Source organism: Polypterus senegalus, chromosome 2 (assembly GCF_016835505.1).
Source record: "Polypterus senegalus isolate Bchr_013 chromosome 2, ASM1683550v1, whole genome shotgun sequence".
Classification (NCBI taxonomy): Eukaryota; Metazoa; Chordata; class Cladistia; order Polypteriformes; family Polypteridae; genus Polypterus; species Polypterus senegalus.
The window spans coordinates 107,039,585-107,063,303 of NC_053155.1; the positions used below are offsets into that span (position 1 = coordinate 107,039,585).

Here is a 23,719-nt window from a genome sequence, read left to right on the forward strand (position 1 = left end):
TACGATTGCATATACAACCCCCCCGCCCCCCCAAACACCCCAGGTCCCTAAGCGCTGCATTGTTTAAAGTTTGATCAGCTCTCCGTTAATTCACCCATGGGCCTGTGGGGGTCCTAATCCGGCCCTGGTGATGCCACTGATCAGAGCTGCAGCTGGATGGGAGAAAACAAAGAGTCTTAAAACACAGAATGTAATCATGTTGTGATTGGTTCGTGTTTATTACTTGACCCTTCCCTGATTGGGCCCTGCTCATTACAACATCTCCTTCCCTGACCAGTCACCCCATATTCCGACATAGCTGACATAGAGGAATTGCTTTCCATGTGCCATTGTGTCTTTTTCCACCTACTGTCAAGTATATGCATTGGAGGACTCCCACACAGGCTCTATCAAGTTATGTAATAACCTGCCGGAGCAAGAGGGGGTGCTGCTGCAAACACTGTCTTCTCTTTTTTCCCCCACAATGCAGAGAAGCTGCCTGATGAAGGCAATTAGCTCTGCCCCTTCCTATAAATCCCAGGCACCCCAGGAGAAGGTGTCAATTTTCGCCCAAGCAAGCCACAGGATGGAGCTCTGCTAAGCCAACCACCTTAAAACCTTTTCAAAACCCCTTTGAAGGGACAAGCACCATTACACTCAACTGAAGTTAATTGATATCTTATTTTTCACCATCATTATATGAATAACAGGAATGACCCGGTTGGTGTCCCAAAATTTTTCAGCTGTTCAGTCTGTCATTGCTTCACCCAGCCACACTACCCATAAGCATCTAAATTCTTTTTTATACAGTTTGAAAGCTGCATACTTGCAAAAAAGGCAAATAATGTACTGGTCATTAAAAATCCTGTAGCCAGCGGCATAACATATCCTGTAGAAAAGGACATTTCTTCTTTCTGTTTCCACAGATGCGCACATGCCTAGTGTAGGCAAACAGCTATTATCATACGTGCTGTTGGTTGTTTTAGTGTTGTAGCCAGTAGGGGGTGCCACTGAGCCCCCAAACCCATGTAAACACATGTAAATGGCACAGTTTGACTATTGAGTAGACAGAGGCGGTCCCTTTTATGCCGGACCCAGGAATACTTTTGGTGGCAAGGAGGAAAGCACTCTTGGGTCAGGTGGAAGCCCCTGAAAGTAAGGACAGCCATCTCCAGCAGCTCTCCCTGTCTGTGTCCACAGAACCCAGCAGGGCTCACCCATGGGACTGCAACTCCCAGCATACCCTGCAGGCACATAAATGGGCATACTGGCCCAGGAATGCTACCACCAAGTGTGTGAGGGGAGCATGTAGTCTTGGGAGTCAGCAATAACCAAACCTGTCCATTCATTAAACTGGCCTCCATGCCAGGTAAGGGTACGGGGACATTATCCTGGCTGGGATGTGAGCCCAGACCTGCTGTCCATGACAGTGTGGAGAGAAATATAGTATGGGGCGCAATAGAAGGAGTTTGTTAATAAGGGAATACCTGGGAATTCTTGTAGATCTGGATGGGCTGTGAAACTGAACTCTAGAATACACTAGAAAGCAGGGCAATTGACTGATGGATGGTCTGAATAATCAGGAGCTGAGAAGCCCTTTCATTACTGTCTTTAATGAATGAATAAGGCTCCTTTCTCTTAAAAAAAGGAATTTGTACATGTTCTGTCTTTCTGAAGCTGCTCTTATTACCAAATTTCATGAAAAATAATTCACGCTCATTTTTTTAGTGGCCCCTTCCTTTAACTAAGTCAAAAAATGATCAGATTTTGAATTTAAGCTGTAAGGATCTCTGTAGTGGGCGGCACGGTGGCGCAGTGGTAGCGCTGCTGCCTCGCAGTTAGGAGACCTGGGTTCGCTTCCCGGGTCCTCCCTGCGTGGAGTTTGCATGCTCTCCCCATGTCTGCGTGGGTTTCCTCCGGGCGCTCCGGTTTCCTCCCACAATCCAAAGACATGCAGGTTAGGTGGATTGGTGATTCTAAATTGACCCTAGTGTGTGCTTGGTGTGTTTGTGTGTGGGTTGGCACCCTGCCCAGGATTGGTTCCTGCCTTGTGCCCTGTGTTGGCTGGGATTGGCTCCAGAAGACCCCCGTGACCCTATTCGGATTCAGCGGGTTAGACGATGGATGGATGGATCTCTGTAGTTTTTGTTTTTTTTCCAACCACTTTAAACAATGGCAAAAATATGAACATTTAAAAATTTCTTCTGAACGTAAATGTCAAGCTACTTTTCTTTTGTAAATACAGAACAAGAGAATAAAAAGGGACGAGCCAAACAATGAGATCAGTTAGAAGAGAAATTGACAGTAGTGGTGATTAGGAAGAAGACGTGATGTCAGACCAGAGGGCTTCCCCAGCACCGAGTCTGCAAACCGCAGCTTTCCACAAATCAAACTTCCAGTGATGGTGCTGCCCTCTACAGGCCAGTCCAGGAAATTTTAGGGAGTCTGAGTTTTGGTTCTAAAGAAATGAAAGTGAAGCGAGCTGACTCACTTCACGTCACTTGCATAGAGCAAGAAAAAGAAATTAAGCATACCTGTAATTTAATTTATAACGGGGAAGAATTAATTTAGCTGCACAGTAAGTAAATTCATACAAACATTCTGTAATAAACAAGGGAAGAGAAATAAAAGGTTAACTTCCTAACGTGTTAGAAAATAGAGGAACCAAAGAGAGTCAACAGGTATTTTTTTTCACACAACACACCAAGTGTTTGCTTAGGTTGATCACAACAAACTAACACTTGAGTGTCAAGGGCGTTTCAGATGATTTTATCACCCGGCTGTAAAACAAATAATAACCACAAAGTGAAGCTTGGAACCAAGCAAAGATTAAGCAAACATATGAAAAGACATGATATAATTCCAGCCGTGTTCTTTCCCCAGTCTACTTAAAACTAAAAGTAAACTTGGTTGATAAGAAACAGAGTTTTTTTTTTAACTTTTTTAAATTTATATTTAAAAGCAATTAACATTTTATACAAAAAAGTCAAACTTAACAAAACTAAATTCAATTCAACCCAGACACACGAGAAAGAATGGAAGGCCAACAGCCAGAGTAAAACTTTAAGAGTAGAAAAGAGGGAAGAGAATCATTTTCCCCAATTTAAATGCTTATTTTAAAATGTTATTGATTAGATCTGCCAGGTTTTAAAATTTTTCTGCATTTCATTTCAGGAGTTTAATTCTAACTGAAAAACCAAAAGAAACTACTCAATAACTTTAGATATGTCAATGACAGCACTATGAGAAGTAAGAGGTGAAAATGACCATGGCTGATCTCCTACTAGCCTCCACCCCGGATTGAGGTGACCCACCGACTATTCCTTCCAAATAAGTCCTGCACCAAAACCCAGCAACTTACTTGAATTGAGTATCTATAGTAAGTGCATAATTGCTACACATTGTTTTAATAACTGTAAAAAAAAACAACTTATAAAGCCCAGAGAAATGTGTCCTTATCTGTCTCTTCCGCAAGTGCCATTGCTTGACATCTGTGCCAAAGTTGGTCCTAATTCCCTGCATTACAAATATCTGTAAGCAAACAAAATCCGCCTAAACTGTTGGAAATAAATAGTTTGTACTTTTAATTTGAGAAATGAGATATACATTTAGAATTACCTGAACCCCCATCGATTGATCTGAAATAAAGTTTGCTTGGTCTGCCCTCAGACTTGCATCTCATTTTTACCTGCTGTGCTGCATGTCATTCCATGGTTGGTGTAATCAGTGTAGAGGACACATTGTCGTAAAAAAAGAAGACTCTTTTGGTAGAATTCATAACATACAACAGTTTAGTGATGGTAGACTGCATGGTGGTTGGAATAGAAACCATATGGCTACCTAAGTCCAAACTTCACTTTTTACAGAGATTTTTCAGACAGGACATTTCGAGAATTTCAGTGTACCCTATACACATGAAAATTATAACTCTATAAACCTGTAAATCCCCTAACGGTCCACTTCTAAATGCCCCTGACATTACACCACATGAAAAAAATATGCAAACACTTTGATTTTGATAACACTAAGTAGATAAGGAGATGCAAGTGTGGAACCTTCCGTTGCAGGCAATACAAGTGATTCCTGCCAACTACACCACACCTTCCTTGGTGAGTTATCAATAAGACTGATCAATATCAATAAGAGAAGCTTGAATGTTTTGCTTTCACATCATCTTGTAGAGGAATTTATCCTTCAAAAGACATCAACACCATCCTGTTCTCTTTTGTTGCTTCCCCCATTTAGGTTGTTCACATCTTCCATCAACAGCTAACTCAAAGATATATGAAACTTCTCTAAAAGTTACAGCATTCATTATTTGTGAATGCAGCATCAGATTGTCTTCCCAGCCGATGAATGATGAAGGTTAAAGAGAAATGAAGAAACGCTAGCAATCTTGTGTAAAAGAAAGAGAGGACAATAAAGAGTTAGGGTCACCCCTTATAATTGAATGCAGCAAAAGTAAGGAAAACAAAACAAAAACACACAATTATTGCGGAGTCGTCTCTGCAGACACGAGTTCAAACAGAACTGCCAAAGATGGAAGAGCTTCCAGTTTTCACTCCTCCTAGCAGGAAGAAGCGGGTGCAGGAGGATGGACACCGGAAGTGACATTGGCAGCATTCTAGTCGTCACTCATCCGGTCTACAAAGGGAAAAAGATGTTAAGACACTGCGCCCACCCCTGGTGTGGTAGTGGAATTCCAGTCACTAGAGCCCTTCCACTTTCCCCTGTTCGCACGCACATGACACTTGAAAAAGATGACGTTGGACTTGAAAGCCCCTTCCATATTCCCTACAGACAGTGCACACGCACACACACACTCAATCTTTTTACTCATTGATCAACCCCAATAAGAGTGCAAATAATGTGTTGGCAATAAACCTTTGGGCAAATGTTGGTAAAGAGTAGGGGAACATTTTATAGAAATTGACTCTTCACACATTAAGTCACCCTGAAGTGTCTTGTACACAGGTCATCTACCCAGTTGGGATTTCATGCCACTAAATGGGTTTCAAATGAACGGATGGATTAAACTTGCTAAAGGATAGCTTACCCTTTTTCCTGGCATCATATGTCAAGACTTTTTATCAGATATATATGTGAATTTAGTTTTTCCTATGGTTAAGTGGTGTCCTTGTTCTCACCAGAAATCACTAAGGACAACTAGAATCTGAGAGGAGAAACCATCCAATCCCCCAAGGAAACGCTCTAATTGTACTTTTAGATTTACAACCATGCACAGTGCATTTGCTCTACACCAGTGGTTTTCAAAGTGTGATCCCTGACTGTGAGTCAAGTGGTCCACAAGCTGATGGTCATCAGGTCAAAGTGAACTTTAAAACTGCTCAGATCCATAAGCCTCTTATGTACTTAGTTAAGCATTTATTTGTAACAATCCTGGCTGTTAGTCGACATTGACGTTACAGAATCAATATACTTACAGCAGATACATGAGAGATGGGTCTAAAACTACACAATGCACACCATCAAACTTTCTGGCAGATGGTAACAGTTGTTGCTTCAATTCCATACCTTTGTGCACATTCCTTTATATTTAACACCTCTTCAAACCCCAGTCTCCCTCCAGCCAAGTCAGTCTCAGTCAGTGCACAGAACTCCCTTCTAATGTCACTTTGATGGCAGCTTGGAGAGCACATGTCTAGACCTGGCAGTCCTTTAACTCCATGCCTTCAGTGCTGTCATGATCCCTGCTATTAATTGGTCTTCATGGGTAAGGCTATGTGCACACTTCTACATTTTCAATCTCTGTTTTCACTTTTCATCCACACTACCCCAGCAGTTTTAACCCCCCAAAAAAGAGACTCTTCAGGGCCGTATGTTTCTGCAGTTATGGAGGAGTGAAAAATGCAGATTGTAATTGGGCTCTGACTGGTTTTGCTTTTTAGGTGGCCCTTTCCTGATTGGTTCCTGCTTATTATATTTTCTCAGCTGTTCTGCTTGCCTTATTCTTGTGCATTACTTACAATAGCACTTTCATCTTATTGTCAGTCCAAACAAAATATTATGTTTGTTTGCTTTTCACATTCACCATTGTCCTTGTGTAAACACAAGCTGCACATGACGGTCTACTGTAGAAGACATTCCTGTTTTGTGCGCATGCCCAGTGTAAACAAATAGCAATCTCATAGGTGTTTTCTGTCATTTTAGTGTTGGTGGAGATACTTTCCTAAATGATGTGAAGACACTAGAAAAGTTTATAAATACATTTTTTAATGAAAATGTAGTCGTGTGGATATACTCCGAGGCATTATTATGGATCTTTGACTGAAATCCAGAATTTTGAAACTCAAGTATAGCAAAATTGGATCTTAATATTTTTCATATTATTGTATTGCATACACAAATTTACTTTATGAAAGGCATCCCAGAATTATGCAACCCAGAACAGTGGTGTGCTGTTAGATTTGACTTTAGCAAAGTGGACTTTGGTCCAAAACACTTTGAGTAATAATAATAATAATAATACATTTTATTTAATAGGAGCCTTTTTTAACACTCAAGGTCACCTTACAATAAAATTAAACAACATTAATAAAATATAAAGACAAAGAGGATGATAAAATCAAATAACAATAAGGTACAGAGGTAGTAGCAAACATACAAAGATAACAAATTCATAATTGGTATGCCAGTTTGAAAAGATAAGTTTTGAGGGCAGCTTTAAAATGTGTTATTGAATTGTGACGTATATGAAAGGGAAGAAAATTCCCGAGTTGAGGAGCACTATGAGAGACGCTCGAGCTCCCATAGAACAGAGTTTGATGTTTGGTACAGAAAGTCGAGCTGCAGATGAGAATCAGAGTGAGTGAGACGAGTGTCAGTCTGTAGGGGATCAGTGAGGTCGTGGAGAGCTTTAAATGTGAAGAGCGGTATTTAGTATTGTATTCTGTAGCTAACAGGGAGCCAGCAAAGTTGAATGAGAATAGGGTTGTAATATGTTCAGTGGATTTAGAACAGGTTATTATCCTAGCAGCAGAATTTTTAATAAGTTGTAAGTGATGGATAAGTTTTTGTGGGATGCAAATTAGAATATTATTACAATAATCTATACATTAGGTGACTCGGCATTAACCAATACTTCAGTACTGTGTAGCGTAAGAACAGGACAAAGTCTAGAAATGTTTCGAAGATGGAAGAAGGTAGTCAGAGAAACATTACTTAAATGGGAACAAAAAGAGAGGGTACTGTCTAGAATGACACCCAGGCTCTTAACCTGGGAAGAAATGTTTGAGTTAATATTGTTAATTAAAACAGAAGAATGGTTAACCTTAGCGAGTGCAGATTTAGAACCAATGAGGAGCACCTCAGTTTTATTGCTATTTAATTGGAGAAAGTTGTGAGTCATCCATAACTTTATGTCTTAGAGACATGCCATAAGAGTATCTGGAGGGAAAACAGAATTGTATTTAGTGGATAGATATACAGTAGCTGTGTGTCAGAGTTACAATGAAATTTAATACCATGGTGCCGAAAGATAATACCCATTGGGAAGATATAAATGAGAAAAAGAGGCGGCCCCAAAACAGAACCCTGCGGAACTCCCTGAGTAATGAATGCTCTATACAGAAAATGAGTGGGTGCAGGATGTGAACTCATGATGTTGGGTCCTTGTGTCTGTGAGAGGTTATCTGTGTCATAAATATTAGGTTTATTGCTCCCATATTGGCATGTGAGAGTGGGTTCTGAAATCAGATGACAGCTACTCTGTGGCAGGTTCTCGCCTTGAGTGACGGATACTGGCATAGACCCTGGCCCACAATAACATTCTCTTGGACTAAGCAAGTTTCTGAATTTTACCTTATATATATATTTGCTGAGTCATAAGGTAACCATTTTCAATATGTCAGTGGCCACGCTTTTTGCTGTGTGTGTGTTTCATCAGAGGCATGTGGTCCCACCAACAGGCTGTCACAATGTTTCAAAAAGGAAGTGTGTTCAGGGTGGAGAAGCCAAGGAAGGATATAAGACCTCAGTGGAGCACTCAGAAAGGCCACTCCATGATGACTATTCTTGTTTAGAATAAAAGTTTGTTGGGCGTCACAGCTGGGCTTGCTTTAAATTTATTCATTTGTCTATTTCACTGCAGCTGTCATACAATCAAGCCATAAGATTATGAAAGGTAGGGTATAGGTCCAAAAAATCTGGGCTTAATAACTTGTCCATTTTTATTTTTATTATAGCTGAGTTGTCCTACTGAGGGTCATGGTGGTAACAGACTGAGCAGGCCAAAACAGACTTTGTTTTCTTAATCACCAGTCTTTCCTAGAAAATCATTAGGGGCTATCATAAGTATACAGAGATACAACCTGTCCAGGGCATCCTGGATATGCACTGAGGTGGTGGGGTCCTTTTAGTTGGCTGCACCCACAGGCGACTTTCTGGATGGAGGCCTTCACCAGATGCCCAAACTGTCTCAACAGACTCCTGCTAATCTGGTCCTCCTGGATTATCAAAACCCTCAACTTCAGCCCAATTATTTTCCTTAGTTACTAACCTCATCTCCATGAGTTTGGAGACATCCAGCTCTATGTGTTCAATATTGTTATAGCAGTTAAGTATTTAAATACTTACTTAAGTCCACAATTCCTTTACTTTTAAAAATAATAGCCTTTCTGAATACCCATACTGTATGAAGTAAAAGCAACACATTTTCAAAGTACAAAGCAATATCTAACAAAAATAAAAGGACAAAAACCTCAAATTCATTGTAAGGGCACTAAATCTTACCTTTCTCCCTCATTACAGGTCCACAGTCTGCTCCTTCCATGTCATGATGGCCATTACATATGTGTCTCTTGGTAATGCTTCGTCTTCCTTTTCCGTTCAAAATCCCTGAGCATGTTATTTCTCCTTGTTTTCATTTCTTTGAATTTTGCCAGTGCAGTCTAGAACCCCCAACCACAGCACAAATACTACACACAGTTTTTGTCCACCTTATGTATCCTGTTGCTGGATCTCCTACTTTTCTCCTGTCTGATTTTTGACAGTTACCTCATCTTGCCCAAGAGCTACACTTGCTGCTTGCTATGTATGTTTTTGAATGGTGAATTCTTCAAAGTTCTGTGGTCAGCTGACTTCCATGTAATATATTTACCCTTCCAGCATTATGTCATCCCCTAGATGAACCTACCTTTTCATTCATACGGCGAAGCCACCTCTCTGTACCCAAAAATCACTCATGGATGCCCATTGGCCCATAAAGAGTCTCACTGCCTGCCTTACAAAGATAAGCACACAGACGAATGTAAATGGCTAGCATGGTAGAAGTGTTTCTTGTGGGATCTCGAGTACTCTCCAAAAACTCAACTCTGCCATGCCACAAATTGAATTTAGGTAGGCAACTAGGACACAGAGAGAAAGGCCATGAGACGATAACATAAACAAAAGAATTGCCTGGGCTGATATGACAAAGACTAATGAAATGTGCAATTAATCCCCATACCTAACCAAACAAAATCTAAAAACTGTACCAAGAAAGTCAGAATACCAAAGAATCAATAAGTAAGGCAAGTTTTAAAATCCACAATCTTGGATGGAGGCCCACTGCTGACTCAAATAGCATTGTGCTGTTGATGCCAAGTACCACAACTTAGAAGAGCTGTAAACTGCAGCAATTAACAGCAATGTGTTAGCAATCGAGGTACAATATGATAGCAGAAAAACAAGAAGGTATAAATCATAATAAGTCTCAAAACTAGAATTGTATAATTCAAGAAAAAAAAAAAGCTCTAAAGACAAATTTATTAAAAAAATAACAAAGCTACTGAAACTGATAACAGACTCCTGCTAGACACTGAACAATCTCATCATGGGTAACGACCAGGCTTGGTGTTGTACTTGACAGGCAGTTGGTTATTCTACACTGGCACCATGCGAGTGTGTGGGCATGCATGAGTGGGCCCTGTGATGGACTAGCACCCAGCTGTCCTGTGCCCAATGCTTCTGGGTGGACTGTGGCCTCCTGTAGGTCTAAACTGGATTAGATAACTTTGAGACTGCTATTGGGTCACAAAGTCACCGTAGATCAGTGAATAGGAGTTGATAGCAGAGTGATAATTAGAATATGTACTATACAGTTGTTGCACAGATCTAGGCTGCTTGAACCAGTTAAGGGTTGCAGATGCTTGAATTATCTCAGTAGTAGTGGGCACAAGGCAGGTACCAGGCCTGGACAGGAAGCTGGTCAAGAGAACATTTGTTCTCACTTTTATAGCGCCAACATAAAATACGAATTAGAGAATACAGTTCCCACTTCCATTCACAGTCACTCATAATGGGACAAATTTAGAAATACCAGTTAACATCTTCAGGTAGTTAAAACTGAAGAACACATATATGAGCACAAGAAGAACAAGTAAATCAAACACGAGTCCTGCTTACATTGAAGATGGAAGACTCACCTTGGCACACTGTTGATTGAACCGTTCTTTCCATTCATGTAGACTGCTGTGTTGGAGCTTCTTTCATTTCACTGTTTCAATAATGTGATTGCCAGCTGTCTCCAAAGATTATTCCCTTGATGCTATTTCTACAGTTTTACTTTTATTGAACTCATGAAATGAAAATACACCTTTAACTCCTACTACAGGGCCCAACCTACAGTGGGAAAAAAATAAAGCCATGTAATTCTGTTAAAGATGGCCATCATCTTGTACAGCTGGACAGTCTAACAAAAATATGCAGCATCAGTGATTATGTCACAAAATCGTTTAAATCCTGTTTGGTTGGAAGATTTAAGATTGGAATTAGAATCTTAACCAGCAGAGGTCAGTAAATATTCGCCTTGTAACTTTTGACTTTTTAAAGGGGCTCTGTTGTCCATTTTGATGAGAACAGGCCATCTAGCCCAGCAAATCTCATCAGTCCTATTCACTCAATCTTATTTGCCCATCACTGATTAACACTCTGAGAGATGGGCCTTGTGCCAATGATCTGCAAACCAATGGAAAAAAAAAAATCTACTTTTGTTCTGTATGTGCCAACTATATAACTGGCATCACCAGATCCTGCACAGTACTGGCGCCGTTATCACAACTGTCTCAAGGCCATTACTAATGCAAACAGGTATCAGACGTTTCCATCTTTTTTACTGTGGGTTTAATTTTTTGAAATGAATCAAAACAAAAAGTCCCAATGCTTATTTTCTCCATTGGTAATTAATCCTCAAAGATGGATGCTACAAATGAATACCATATGGGCCCACATAATGGGTCACACTCTTGACCAGGGGCTCGGACTGGATTAATTTTAAATAATGTATTAAACTTGGATGATGAACTCTGAAAACCTCTGTGCTGCTGAGACATGAGCCCAGTACACCCAGAGAATAATCTGGCAACAATTTTAAAAATTGTAACGTACATGGAATAAACCAGGCCCCCCACTGGTTCAGAGCAATGCGTAATAAGGTGTAAATGATAACCTAGAGATCAGCCTCTACATCCGCCCGCTCTGCTCTGGGGCTGCCAGAGATATACTCACCCAATCAGCCATCTCACACCTCAGGCCTGCTTCACTTCTAGACTTTACTGAGCCTATAGTGCTACACTTATTGTACTGTTCTGTTGCCTATTAACTTTATCACTTGCATGTGCTGCAAATTATTTTTTTTGTAAGTTCCCTTTGATAAAAGCCTATACTAAACTAATATTAACAACAATCCCAAGACCATGTGCAACCTTAGAGATGATGGTGACAAAGCTGGAGCTAAATATTAATAAAAAGTCCTTGACTCACCCAAGTTTGTGAAGAGTATATAGAGACTGAGCAAGTCATTGAAATGAAGCTGATGTGCTGAACTGTCCAGGAGGATCACTGAAGCAAAGCCAGTGTTTTGGGCATCCCCATGGAAGAAAGGAGCTCAGCAGGAGGTGCACACCACACATCATGGCCCGTGGTGGGGATGGTAAAATCTTGGAGAGTTTATACAGTCTCTCTCAAGGGAATTCTCAGAAGGAGAATCAGGTACTGCTGAACAGCTGTCAAAGTGATCTCCACCAGGAAGAGTGGCCGAAAATGAGGATGGAGTAGGAAAGGATAGAGTAGGTGTAGAAGGCAGTACTGACAATACTGGTACTGTGTATTCTTTTGTTTATTTTATTAATTTTAATTAAAAGCAAATATCAATCTATACAATCAAATCAAACTTAACAAAACCAAAATTCAATCCCCACCCAAAAGAAAGACAGCAGAGCAAACCAACAAAGTAAATCTTTGAAAGCAGCAAGGAAGGAAGAGGATCCTTTCCCTCGACACAGAAGCTTATTCTATAATGTTATTGATTAGATCCTGACATATTTTTAAAAACGTTTTGTACAGATCCTCTGAGTGAGAATTTGATTTTTTCCAATTTCAAATATTATTGAATACTAGTAACGGCACACTGTACAATAACGTGCAGTGAATACACTTGACTTGAGCATTCATAGTTTTCATCCTCTTTGTCTGTGTGTTTAGCATTTGTTTGCTCAGAGGTTGATGCGCTTGCTGCTTCCTGAGCAGCTCCTCTTTTCTCCACCCTCGCGGACCGCTGCTTCTCTTCTTTCGTCGGCATCTTTTCGCGTTAAAACTGATTAAGTTAGTTTTTGTGTTGCAATTACTTAGTACGTTTTTCTTAATTTTTCACTTATGTGCCACAATCTGCCTCAAGATTGATTAAAGATATGAAGAGGTAGGGGAAGTGACCGCGATGGTGTTAGGGAATGAGAACGATGCCTGTACGCATGCGCCACACTGCCGGATAGCTGCGCGCTGCTGAGAGTTGATTCTACAATAAAATAAAAATAAAAAGAGTAATAAAAATCACCCTGAAAGCGGATAGTAGACGTCACGTAATATATTTGTACCAAATTTCAAGTCAATAGGTGAAACGGTTTGCGAGCTACAGGTGATTTAAAATCCTGGACAGACAAAAAGAACAGCCACGGTAGCGTATTATATAATAATATCAGTTACCCGCTAACGTAAAAGTAATGGGTTGGGATTCTTCCAGTTTTTCCAGACAAGTCTACGTGCTAATAGTGAAGTAAAGGCAATTCTAGTTTGTTTGTCCTTCTCCACTTTAAGGCCATCTGTCAGAATACTAAACACAGCTGGGTTAGGAGGGATTGTGACACCAAGGTTGTCTGATAGGTATGCAATATTTTTGTCCAAAATGTTGTTAATCTGGTGCACACTTAAAACGTGAGGCCCAGTGAGGCTGGAGCTAAAATATAATGTTCACAGGTTGAATCTTGGAAACATTTTGGACAATTTTAAATGAGATAAACACGCTCAAAATTTCCCCTTGGGATTAATAAAGTATCTATCTATCTATCTATCTATCTATCTATCAAAAGAAGATTTTAAGTTGAATGATTGAGTGCTTTGTGCATATGGGACTAGAGTGTATTCTGTGCATGGCTGCATTCCACTCCTTTTCAGAAATATTAAGCAACATACCCTTCTTCTCATTGTGCCATGGGGTCTTTAAAAGGAGGGGACTTTAAAATGTTTTTATAAGTTGTAGAGATGCTATCTGAGTCTTCAAGACTGATCAATATTTCTTCTGGAATAGAAACAGGTGGAAAGGTACTGTATATTCAGCAGAATTAAGCTTTTCTCTTTCTTTCTTTTTTACAGAGTTTGTATTATATTTATATAAGCATTTTCAGCTAACATTTAACACCTCCTCTATTTCTTCTGCAAAATTAGGGGCAGTGTGTTGTAGCTAGAGTCAACCACTGAGGAGTTCAATATGTTGCAATGTTTGACTTTTGGATGAACTTCAAGAATGATTCCTGTTTTTCTACACAAATTCGGCTTTCACGTTCTTGCGGAGTGCAAATGGGAGCATCGCCAATCAGCCTGACTGCAGTCTTTGAAATCAAGAGAAAAAGAAAAAGAAGAATAGGGCAGCCGAGTCTGGGGCAGAACTCTGCTCTGTGCCATTGTGCACTTTCCTGGTGTTATATAGTGCCTTTCACTATTTTGTCATCATCAGTGTATGTGTCTTACTCTAAAGTGGTAATAAAGTGCCCAGAAAACTGTCAAAATACTCTATGTAGTCTTTTATTTCTTTATGCCTTTAAAGGCTTCATGCTTCTGTAGCATGCATGAATCTTTCACAAATTACTTCATCAGATATTTGAGTTACAGTTAGCGTATTATTCATTACTGTCATTAAAACGGGTGGAATGTGTCATCAGGAATATACGGTGGATTCAGAAAGTATTCAGACCCATTCATTTTCAGCATGCTTGACTGTTATAAATTTAATTTTAAGTGGAAATTTTTCCTTTTTGTTTGCCCATCAATCTATACTCTATAACCCAGAATGACAAAATGAAAACATGCTTTCAGAAAGGCTTCCAAACTTAATGAAAATCAAAAATTGAAATCTCTCTTTTCTTCAGGTATTCAGACCATTTGCTATGACATTCAAATTGTGATCAGGTGCATCCTGTTTGCTTTCATTATCCTTGAGATTTTGTCTACAACTTGACTAGAGTCCATCTGGGGAAAATTAACCGATTGGACATCATTTAGAAATGTGTGTCCTTGAGGTCCCATAATTTACACTGCACATCAAGGCAAAAGCAAACCATGAAGTCTAAGGAACTTTCTGTAGACCTCTGCAATCAAATTGTGGCGAGGGACAGATCAGGGCAAGGACATGAAAACATTTCTGAAGCTTTGAGTGTTCCCAGAAAACAGTGGCATCAATTATTGGGAAATGGAAGAAGTTGGAACAACTAGGACTCTTTCTAGAGTCGGTATTCTGGACAAACAATGTAAAAACAGAAGAAGGGTCTTGGTCAAGGAAGTGATCAAGAACCCAATGGTTACTCTAACAGGGTGGCTAGGCAGAAGCTACTCTTGACTAAAATACATACGACTTTGAGGGCATTCAGAGACAGATTATCTGGCCTGATGAGGCAAAAATGGAAACTCTTTGGGCATAACTCCAAGCAATGTCTCTATTTAAGATCTGGTCCTGCTCATCACCTGCCTACCCCCTCTGGTGAAGACTGGTGGTGGCAGCATCATGCTATTGAGGTGCTTCACAGCAGCAGAGGCAGGGAGACCGGTAAGAATTGAGAGAAGGATGAGTACAGCCAAATACACAGATGTCCTTAAGGAGAACCTGCTCCAGAGTGAATTGTGATCTCAGACAGTGGAGACAGAGCATGCCATTGTCCAGAGACCTGAAGATGGCAGTTTGCAAATGATTCCCATACATTATAATGGATCTTGAGAGGATCTGGCTGGAAGATTGGGATAAGCTGCCCAAATCCAGGTGTGCAAAACTTGGAGAAATTTACCCAAGGAGAATCAAAGCTGTAACTGCTGCCAAAGGGGCTTCTACAAAGTACTAAATGAATGGTCTAAATACTTAAATGAATGGGACATTTGTTTTTGACTTTTAATAAATTTGCAATCCTTTCTAAAAATATGTTTTCAGCTGTCATTATGTGTTATTGAGTTTAGACTGAGGCAATAAAGTGTGCAGAAAGTTAAGGGGTCTGAATAATTTTGAAATCCACTGTAAAACAGATGGGCGATTGGACCTACTGCCCGGCACCGCAACAAATTCTGAGGAGTATTGCTTAACACTGTATGAGCAATACTAAAAATACCAAACAAAGCTGTAGGAGCTCCAGATGTGAACAGGAGCAGGGCGGATGATGGGGTACAAACATGACTGGAATAACTGCCTTACTCTGCCTTTCTATAATAAATTAGTCACCATTCCCAGAGTATGAAGGTCTACAAACCACAAATAACATATCGACTTAAAGTCCATAAATTTCAGGTTTCCTGTAAAAAATGATGAAAGCCTACTCCAAACTTAAGGTTTGCAATGGGTAAAGAATTCTCTTGTTTGGCATTTTTCTGAAACATGTTTAAAATGGGCACAATACCCTCTTTGGGTTCAAGTAATTCAAACAACGCAAAGTCAGTCACCACCCAATTTAAGCTGGCATCACTGCTCCAGGACTCTTGACCAATGACTCAGGTGGTAGAAGCGGGTCTTCAATTCAAAAGTTTGATTCCCTATGTGAAGGGGCTTGCATTTTGTTGTCTACTTTCATTGTCTAGTTGTATTTATTAAACAGTATCGTGGCCAAAAAATGCATGTGTTGCGTGCATATGACTGAATGACTTGACATGTGAATTATTAGACATGAGTAAAGTGAGATTTCTTTTCATGGACTTTTTAAATATTGTTTGCTGTTGTCCAGTGCTGGTCACCATTTGGTTTTGTTCTACTTTGTTGCGTCTGTTCTGCATAAAAACATTACATTAAAATTTTTTCTTGGCCATTACTCCTAACTACATGGGATAAGTATCATATATACACATACACACATATATATATACATACCTCCTGGATATCTATACTGATATAGACTGGGTAATGTGTTAGGAACGAAAGGATGCCACATCGTTTGATGGAAATGAAAATGATCAACCTACAGAGCCCTGAATTCAAAGACGCCCCAAAAATCAGAGTGAAAAAATTATGTGGCAGGCTAGTCCATTTTGCCAAAATTTAATTGCAGCAACTCAAAATTGTACGCAGCACTTTGCATGGCCCCTGTGTTCTTGTATACATGCCTGACAACATTGGTGCATGCTTCTAATGAGATGACAGATGGTGTTGTGGGGGATCTCCTCCCAGATCTGGACCAGGGCATCACTGAGCTCCTGGACAGTCTGAGGTGCAACCTGGTGGCATTGGATGGACCAAAACATAATGTCCCAGAGGTGTTCTATTGGATTAGGTCAGGAAAGTGTGGTGGCCAGTCAGTGGTATCAATTCCTTCATCCTCCAGGAACTGCCTGCATACTCTCACCACATGAGGCCAGGAATTGTCGTGCACCAGGAGCCACTGTACCAGCATAGGGTCTGACAATGGGTCCAAGGATTTCATCCTGATACCTAATGGCAGCCAAGGTGCCTTTGTCAAGCCTGTAGCGGTCTGTGTGACCCTCCATGGATATGCCTCCCCAGACAATCATTAACCCACCAGCAAACTGCTCATGCTGAATGATGTTACAGGCAGCATAATGTTCTCCATGGCTTCTCCAGACCCTTTCACTTCTGTCACGTGCTCAGGGTGAACCTGCTCTCATCTGTAAAAGCACAGGGCACCAGTGGTGCATCTGCCAATTCTGGTATTCTATGGCGAATGCCAATCGAGCTGCATGCTGCTGGGCAGTGAGCTCAGGGCCCATTAGAGGACATGGGGCCCTTGGGTCACCCTCATGAAGTCTTTCTGGTTGTTTGGTCAGAGACATTCACACCAGTGGCCTGCTGGAGGTCATTTTGTAGGGCTCTGGCAGTGCTCATCCGGTTCCTCCTTGCCCAAAGGAGCACATACTGGTCCTGCTGATGGGTTATGGACCTTCTATGGCCCTCTCCAGCTCTCCTAGAGTAACTGCTTTCTCCTAGAATCTCCTCCATGCCCTTGAGACGGTGAAGGGAGACACAGCAAACCTTCTGGCAATGACACGTATTGATGTGCCATCCTGGAGAAGTTGGAGTACCTGTGCAACCTCTGTAGGGTCCAGGTATCGCCTCATGCTACCAGTAGTGACACTGACTGTAGCCAAATGCAAAACTAGTGAAGAAACAGTCAGAAAAGATGAGGAGGGAAAAATTTCAGTGGCCTCCACCTGTTAAACCATTCCTGTTTTGGGGTCATCTCATTGTTGCCCCTCTAGTGCATCTGTTGTTAATTTCATTAACACCACAGCAGCTGAAACTGATTAACAACCCCTCTGCTACTTAACTGACCAGATTAATATCCCATAAGTTTCATTGACTTTATGCTATACTCTGATTAAAAAGTGTTCCTTTAATTCTTTTGAGTAGTATATATATATATAAATAGTTTACTGTCAAATAATGCAAAGAGTATGCGACACGTGTTTTGCCCTAATTCTGGGCTCATCAGACGTACACACTCACAGCACCCCCTCTCGGGAATCGAACCTTGGACATCAGTGCTAAACAGCGTGTGGTTCGCTTATTTGACAGTATGTGGATCGGGGTAATTACATTCATGGCATTCGTAGTCTGAATCACAATCTGATTGTATGGGTGGTTACCTACTAGGTATATATATATATATATATATATATATATATACATACATACATGTACATAATACATATATATTATATTGTATATATTATAGAATTTTTGGGTGTAGTATTCCTTTAAGTTGTAGGGCTAGGCTCCTCTGTATTCAAGGCTCAGAAGGAAAATTAATACGATACATCTGCAAGAAAAAAAAAGAAAAGTAGGCGTTTTGGAGCACTCAAACAGAAGAGAGGCCTGCCTGTCTGAAGTCTTGTGTTTGTCATCCAACAGCACAGACAAAGGGACAATGATGAGTCTAGGGCAAGTTTACCAGAAAGTGACTATGTATAGCAATCAAAAACAATTTCACTTATTAAGATCATAAACAATGATGTGCCTAAATAAACCACCACCATAAAAATGGTTTCAAAATACAGGTCAGCCCTTGGGATTTGCGGGTTTACGATTCATGGTTCCACCTATTTGCACGTTTATCATCAATAATAAAGTGGATGTTATTTCGTGAGTTTTGTATCCTATTCCAGAAGTTGTAGTACTTACTGTAGTTCTTAAATGGACTGCAAATCCCATCAACCGAGTACTGCATCATTGGGCAGCTTTAGCGGTTGTTGCATGGGCTGCTGGGTGAAAAATGAGAGTGCTAGCTTTAAAAGTGAGCCATAACAAGCAGACTGGATCTCAGTTGGTGGTGTCTCTTTGTTTTTTGGATTACAATTACAGTATACCCATCAGATTTACGCTCTTATCCCATGCCTGCTTGTTTGTGTGAATTTGTCTGGGTGTGCTCCCAACTTCAACAAGTATTCACATACATCGACGCTCACGTCCATTTGTAGAGCAAAACTTTACATTACTTTCAAGAGGCTGTTCACATCATCATCATCAGTATCTGCAAAAGTGAACTTTGGCATGAGTGTTTATCATTTTGTGCTTAGTTCTTTGTTGGATGTCTTTTGTAAGATTAATCAGTTTTAACGTTCACTACCCTAATTATATGCACAAATTTATTATAATTCAAATTTGAGAAAAAATTACATTTCACTAAAGCACTGCAGAACTACTCACTTTTGTCTGGGGGATGCCACACGTCTTTGTCTCTGTAGCTGGTCTTGCACACATGATTTGATAACACAGTTATGTCACATTTTTTGCAACCTTTTTCTGCCTATTTAGTGCAATAAACTTAGAATATACAGGAATCATGGGTCCAAAACATATTAATGGACTTTTGCTTTCGTGGGGGTTCTGTGCCCCTAACCCCTGCAAATCACAAGGGCTTATTTTAAAAAGTTCAAGGCCTGCAAAAGTTGTACCAAACTATCCAACTTCTTTTTTTTTTTTTTAATTAAAAAATTATTTTGGTCATAGTTGAAAAATAATAAATGTCTGATGCCATCTGTTTTAAACAGATTCACTTTGAGTTTTCATACACTATGTAGACAGTGCGAGCACACAATAGTGCAGTGGGCTCGATTCCTGACTCAGTCACTGTATACATAGAATTTCACAGAGTACTCCTGCCTCCTCCACATCCTGAAGACATCGACAGGCATTCTGTAAATCAGGTGGGAGTGTGTATGAGTGTGCCATGCAATAAAGTAGTGCCCATTAACTGCTGATCCCTGTGGCTGCTGTGAAGATACGCATTTTAGGCAGTTGAAAAAGCTAGTAAAGAAAATTGATGGAAGGATGGATGAAAGTGGCTTGGCACATTAACATTCACCTTTGTCACTCACGTTGGATCCAACCTAAGGGGGAAAAAAAATGATGAATGGCTATTCATGCCAATTTTTCTCATTATCTCTTACTTCCTGACTAAGAAATACATTTTTAAATTTCTACCCCTGCATGGTCTTGTTGAAGGACTGATTTTAAACTCATAACAGGCATCCATCGTATTTTTTCCTTTGACAATGTCAACAAAACACTTTTATCACTTACTATGACCACGATGAATTGATTGGACATGATTTAGAAAGGCACACATGCACCTATGTACATAAGGTCCTGCAATTCAGACTGCATGTCAGGCCAAAAACCAAGCCATGAAGTCTAAGGAACACTTTGTAGACCTCCACGATAAAATTGTGGTGAGGCATAAATCTGGGCAAGGGTATAAAACCATTTCTAAAGTTCTAAGTGAGGAGCATTCAATAATTTCAGAATGTAAGAATTTGTAACCACCAGTATTCTTTCTAGGGTTGGTCACCCGGTCAATCTAAGTAACCGGGCAAGAAGAGTCGTGATCAGGGAAGTGAACAAGAACACAATGGTCACTCTAACAGACCTCAGTAAGGTGGCTAGACAGAAACCAGTCTTGAGTAAAAGGCATATGACAGCCCACATGGACTCTGAGAGCAAGAGGATTAAGGTTTTCAGGCCCGATGAGTTATCAAGCAAGCAGGGAAGATAATTTATAACTTCTTATCGTTATAGAATATACTTTAGCAGACGCCTTATCGTTATAGAATACGCTTTAGAAGAACGACAAACCCAAAGAAAGAAAATAGATTTCTCCGATTATAAGATAACTAACCAGGAAATGACAGGCTTTAATGGGATCAAACCAAGAGAACTGCCACTAACTTACAGGTGTCTCGGTATGTTTAAATAGGAAAAGCAAAGATGAAACCAAACTCATGGACAATCTGTAGTCAACAATTCTAAATTGAGATGATTATCCATTACCTCAAAAGTGACACCCTTTCTCAGATTTACTGACCTTTGATCCAGAGTTTGCATCTTTAACAGCAGGCACAGCATTCTTAAATAATGGCAACATGATGATGTCACATGCTATGTTGCGGATAATCACATGACTGGTAGTACACAGAAAATTGCATCACTTGTTAGGAAAGCAACTCACAAAATGGTGTCATGACAAAGTCACACATTCTTAAAATGAAAAATATCAATAGTGAAAATATTATAAACATTTCAGTAACACTATAGAAATTCTTAACACTTACAGTCAAATACTTGTATTTTTTATAGCTTAAACTCTGCAGTCCTAGAATTAGTTAGCTAGATTTTATCTGGACATTTTTGTATGATGGACAGCAAAACTGTTTCTGACATACAAGATTCATTTATACAAATGTGTTAGGCCATCATCTGTTCTAGTATGTCAAGCAAGTGCTGGAAAAGCAGGTTTCTTAAACAGGACCAGCAAGCTCCAACAGCCATTCTCATTTTAGAATGATAATTACTGTACAAGCTGCAAATGACAAACTGAGCCCATTCCGATGGCACTTACACTAAGAAATAAATCCTGTGTTGTCATGCAAAGGTCACAAATAATGTGATACAACTGTAAATCTAATGTATCGAGCCAAACGGCACATTCTGTACACCAGCATTTCCTAATTTTGGGGATGCAACCCCAAGTTAGGTCACCTGATATGCTAATGGGGTCACAAGAAAATATTTAAAAATAGAAAAAAAAACCCATTAAACAATGTATTGAATAGGAAGTGAATGTTAATATTTCAAACAGCAGGAGCTGTAAAAAAGCTCAGATTTCAAAATGGGGTCACAAACACCAAAAAAGCTTGGGAACCTCTGCTTTACACACACGAATAGGTTCTTTTTGAACCAATCGTCTTACAATTCTTCAGCAGGGTCTTTGAAAACTGTATGTGCATCAGAGACATTTTCCAAGGTACAGGCTGAAGGTGATGTCTTCATTCTCTCCATTAGTCAGAAATTCGCATCATAAGGGTGTAAGTGACTGTCACTGCCTTATGACAGTTCCTTCATTATAAAAAAAAAAAAAAAAAAAGTAGCCAATCAAATAAGAACACACATTCTATTCTATAGAATAGACATTTTCTTCTGATCAAAACTGTGTCAGTTAGTAAAAATGCCTTTTTGGCCAAAACTTGTTTTCCTTTTCTGCTGCTCATAAATAAACTAAGATACACTCATCAACACTACACTTGTAGCCTCAGTTAGCCATTCATTATTTTTACATTATATTACTGAAATGGAATTACATATTTAAGCTAAACACAAGTGTATTAAAAGCAACGAGGCTCACAGATCACTGTGCTGCATTGATCCCTAGTTGTTTTTTAAACTCGGGCTCCAGGTCAGGGCATATCAGGTTGGGGTGCACACACTGGCACAGCGTGTTGCCTCACCCACTACACGATGAAACAGCTTGAGATCTGGATTGGCAACCCCCCAGGCAGACATGCGGTCAAGTCCCATGATCCAGAAATGACCATCTATCTGCCGCAGCCAGGTGTTACGATGGCGTCCCCTTGGCCAGCCACTCAGGTCCTCAACAATGAGGATCCTGTATGCCACATCACCCTTGGGGAATCATGCCACATGGCCATAGTGCCGTAACTGGCACTTCGACACAAAGTCGACCAGTGGTACCCAAGGATTCTCCGAAGAGAGAGAGAGTCCAGTCTTTGTCTTGGGTCACTGGATAACATCCATGTCTCACAACCATAGAAAGACAAGAAGCACCAGGACTCTAAAGACTTGGACCTTCATCCTTTTGAATAGATATCGGTAGTACCACACAACCCTTTCCAGCAACCTCATGACCCCCATGTTCTCCCAATCGGTCTACTGACTTCATAGGAGAGACATGAATTTCACGGCCGAGGCACTTTGTAAATAAACCTCCCGACAAGGTCGACACTCTCTCTGTAAACAATCGCACTGCTGATGGCTGTTCCCAAGAGGTCATTATAAGCCTAGATCTTGATTTTTATCCAGGACACTCACAAGCCCAGACACTCAGAGTCTTTGCTCATTCTCTCGAGAGCCCTGATCAGAGACTCCATTGACTCCACGAAGATCACAGCATCGTCATGAAAGTCAATGAATCTTTCTTTGCCAACAGACACCCCACTGAACCCCACAACTCTGCCCAACACCCGGTCCATGCAAGCACTGAACACAGTAGGAGTAAGAACACAACCCTGACGAACCCCAGAATCAACTGGGAAAAGCACCGAGGTCCTGCCTCCACTCTGCAAAGCACTCACAGTACCAGTGTACAGGCCAGCCATGATATCCAGCAAACTTGAGGGGATCCCATGAAGTCTCAGGATGTTCCACAGGGCAACTCAATCATCTGAGTTGAACACTTAATGAAAATCGACAAAGGCTGCAACTCTGCTGATATTCGTGTTTCTGCTCCATGAGAACCCTCAGTGCCAGGATGTGGTCGATGGTAGACTTCTTAGGCATAAGACCAGACTACTCCATTCACTGGTAGGTTCTATCAGCTGCCTTGAATGCAACTCTCTGAGGAAGAAATTTGGATGTGCGTAATGCTTCGATTCCTCCGTAAGCAGGATGTGGGTGACCAGACTATAGATGGTGTGTCATCTTACTCACAGAATCCTCTAACAAATGCGTCCTTATCTGCCGTCAGAGCCATCCTTCTCAGTTCCCGGTACAGACCAGAGTTGCCATCAAACCATGCATTGCGACTCTTCTTGATGATATCCAGAGTACCCCTCAAGATGAAACACCTCCTTCTGGGAACAACAGTAACACCAACACAGACCTCAGCAACCTTCAGGGTCTTGTCACAGAAGGTAACCCACATCACATTAGGATAGACAGTACCACCCAAATCTGTAAGTACCTCACATAAAC

General features: G+C 40.5%; 1 long non-coding RNA gene across 2 annotated transcripts in view; it reads left to right on the plus strand.

Moving 5' to 3' along the window:
• Positions 1-23,719, plus strand: part of LOC120523237 — a 268,628-nt gene that overhangs the window by 91,625 nt on the left and 153,284 nt on the right. The window lies entirely within an intron of this gene.